At 33.6% G+C, this 3776-nt stretch overlaps 1 long non-coding RNA gene across 1 annotated transcript; it reads right to left on the minus strand.

Moving 5' to 3' along the window:
- Positions 1-483: 483 nt before the first annotated feature.
- Positions 484-1672, minus strand: LOC141634071 (uncharacterized). The gene is made up of 2 exons (XR_012538808.1): positions 1377-1672; positions 484-1262 (listed from the first exon to the last, which is right to left on the minus strand). It is a non-coding gene; the product is annotated as an uncharacterized LOC141634071 (long non-coding RNA).
- Positions 1673-3776: the final 2104 nt, after the last annotated feature.

Consider the following 3776-nt stretch of genomic DNA (forward strand, 5'->3'; position numbering starts at 1 on the left):
TTACTTTTTCTAATGTACGAAAGTAATTTACTAATTATTTCGAAAGTTTTATTGCATTATCGGATTTTTATAAGGTCAAAATTGATATATTTAACATGCATTGGTAAATATTGTGCGACATTTTTTTTGGTAGTGTATTTTTAATTTGGAGAAATCAACATTTAAAAAAAAAAAATACAACGACCAGATATGAAAGAAAAGCAATAGAATTAGTTGGGGCAATTATTCGAACACATGTTAGTCAGTAGTTGTGTCTTGCGACCACAATTTTGTTTACTAATTAACTCCACCAAAATTTCATCAAAATATGAACTCGCACACAATCTTAGTGACATCAAGCAAACAAAACCAAATCCCACCTAAGAGAAAATCGCTTGGCTTAAATAAGTAAATCACCTGATGCAATAGGTTAATATATCATAATATGAGGAGCAATTTTCAGTAAACATGAAAATACATAACGAGAAAAAACCTGGAGATAAATAGAAATCGAAATATTCCCATTAATTTTGAATAAAGAGAATCAGTTGTGTAAGGTAGTATTACGATGGTTGGCGGTTACAAAAGGTAACAACATTGTGACAAAAAATAGTCTCGACTCTTGAGCACTAAATCGAAAGATGTTAATGGTGGTGTGAACAAGATAACTGAAGAATTCTACTCCTTTATAAAAAGAAGATCAAAATCGCCACAATCTCTCAAAAAAAAAGATCAAATTAAATTCATTTCTTATTTTCAAAAGAAAAATGAAAGAAATGAATAAAATTAAAAAGAGAAGGAAAACATGGAAGGGGGGGATAGAACGACATCCCAGACCTCCAATCTTTCCCAAACACAAAAAAAATCAAGTTGATTTTAAACAATGTCATAAAGGATGTTAAACACCAACTCTAAGAGCATTATCATGTTGATCATTATCACTGTCGTGGTCTGCGTCAAATTGCTCATTCAATTCTCACCATGACAGAACTACAGAAGCAAAAACCTCGTGGTGATATTGTGATGGCTTGATAAACAGGGTCTAGGGAAGGCACGTCGATGTAGGCTTGAGCGGTGAGTAGTTGGGCACCATCAGGATGGCCAAGCTTCGAAAATCATCGTGATATCAACGATATATGTATGATACACAAGCTATACAACATATACATGTCAATATGAGGAGATCATCCCAGACAAGTTACAGCTTAGAACTGATGCTGACAGCACTCAAATGAGATTATTTTAAGCTCCAAGGATAGACTATGAACACCACAAATCATCTCCTTTAAGCACGAACATACGAAAATAGGCGATTGTACGATCAGTAGATGGAAATAACATTTATAACTCATCGAAAAATCTTTGGCAAAATAAGCAAGTGCCAAGTGCCAACATACCGAAGTTTCAGCCTCCTTGACAGGGATCCCCAGGTTCAGCAAAAAGTTTCACAAATTGAGCGCATTCCTATATCGGAAACTAAATCAACAGTTTCACTTTCTAATAGAAAACAGATCCAATCAGCTTGCTGCCATATAAGATAAGCTAAGACCATGCGAAAAGTGGTTATTCACCTGTATAAGGAGGACATTTTCTCTTCTCAGGCGGTGGTTTGAATTCCAAGGGAGGTTGAGCTTCAAAAAACTTCAGCAAGTTGTTCGTCAAACAAGTAGGGTGAGACTGCTCAATCTATACAGAGATCTACAAAAAAAAGTCGTAACTATTCAATAATCACCTCTAACTATTGATTCACAACACTACAAAAGTACAAAGTATCGCCTAAAACAAAACAGTATGTAATCGAATTGTTAAACGGGCCAACAAAAGTAAAATGTACCATAAAAATTAACCTGATAAATCACGAAAATTAAAATTAGTTGAGGTATATTATTTCCATTTCAAATCCCTAAAAAAATCCCCAATTCAATCTTATTTCTTAACCATTCTTACCACACACAAAGAAATATAACAAATCAGAAACAAGCAGCCTTCAATCAAACCCTAAACAAACAGCAAATCATAATAGCTAAGCCTAATTAATAGTATATTAGATCTAACAATTTAATGAAGATCTTACCATTTTGAACATCACATATTACTATTTTGCCATTCCGTTTTAATTTTCAGTTTCCTTCTCCCATACTTTCCTCTTCTCAATAAATTTGTTTAATTAATCACCATTAAAAGTTGGCTTCTTCTCATCAATAATACTTAACGCAAGTCTAACCTCTAAACACAACCATCATCTCTCTTCTTTCTAATAAAAAAACAGTAGGTCTCATGAGAGACCGTCTCTCACAAATTTAGTGAGAGACATAATAGGGAAAAAAAATTCAGTGGGTCCCTCACCTTATTGAGGTCTCTCAATAACGCTATGGAGAGACCGTCTCTCCGGAGTTTTTGTGTAAAAAAACAGATCCCGCAAATTTTAATCAGTCGGTTCATTACTTCATCGTTCTTATTTCTAAGGTTTCCGACTTCGAATAATAATCAAAATTTAAAGAAATTAAAAATTCTAACTTTTCTCCCCTTCAACCCACCGGATACGTAAGATAGGTAATTCCTTCATTACCTCAACGACATCAAAATAACTACAAGATGCAAAAAATACAGAATTAAACTATATAATCACGTGTAGTACAAATCACCTCATTCAATATAAACAGAAATCATGAATGCGAAAACCTAACATAACATTTTTGCTATCGAATCGGCAATGCAAAATCAGTCAAAACAACAAAAAATAATTTGAAGATGTGAGAGTAAATTAAAATAAACGGAAATTTTAACCCTAAACAAACAGCAAATCATAATAGCTAAGCCTAATTAACAGTGTATTAGATCTAACAATTTAATGAAGATCTTACCATTTTGAGTCAAGAACATTGGCGCGGTTCTGGAAAACTTTTTTAACAGCGCAAGAAGGCATCGTTGTTGAAGTCTCCCATGTCGTACCCCGAAAAGAAGGATAAAACTGGGTATCTGAAATTAGGGTTTAGTGATTTGGGGAAGAACAGAAGGTTTGGAAATTGAATAGAGAGAATTGGATCATTTGGATAGTAGGGGTATAATTGAGTATTGGGGCCTAGTTTTTGTGAGGAAAAATGAGGATAATATTTGGGGGAAAAATATAAGACGGTGAATGAGGATAAGAACATGGAAGGAGGAAGGCAGAAAGCTGAGATAATGGGTTCTATGGTATTATCGTAAATAATGATGTCAGCTAGGGACATAAACACTCTTAAGGTAGTGTCACACCTCTATTCTCTTTTATTATAAGTATAGAAATCGTCAGAGAGTAGAATAGGAAACAATAAAATTAGGATGGAATGTTATAACTTACTGCCTAAAAAAAGAAGTGATATACCGTAGTCACGTACTAACATTTTTTTTTAAAGAAACAATTTACAAAATTAACATGAACACAGAACAATAATTGAGACACCCAAATAACAGTGCACTCATCTGGAATAGGTGATATCAACTTCCCAAATAAGAAAAAGGTAATGAAATGTAAAGAACAAAGGGAGTAGTATAAAATGATACGATATAGAATATCAAGTAATATTGAAAAATTAGGCTGAGAGGGCATCAATTTACAAATAATGTGCATGTTTAGGGAAAAATTTAAGCGGATATACAACATTTTCTTCCTATGTAATTGTGACTTGTGAGGAACCGTAAAACTGCTTTTCAAGACAAATACCGATTATTGATGAAAGCTTATGATGGTCACCATTTAATCACATCCTAGGCCATTTGAATACCTGTGGGGCAAAAAAGTAGACATCATATACCGA

The sequence above is a fragment of the Silene latifolia genome, chromosome Y, assembly GCF_048544455.1.
Source record: "Silene latifolia isolate original U9 population chromosome Y, ASM4854445v1, whole genome shotgun sequence".
NCBI lineage: Eukaryota > Viridiplantae > Streptophyta > Magnoliopsida > Caryophyllales > Caryophyllaceae > Silene > Silene latifolia.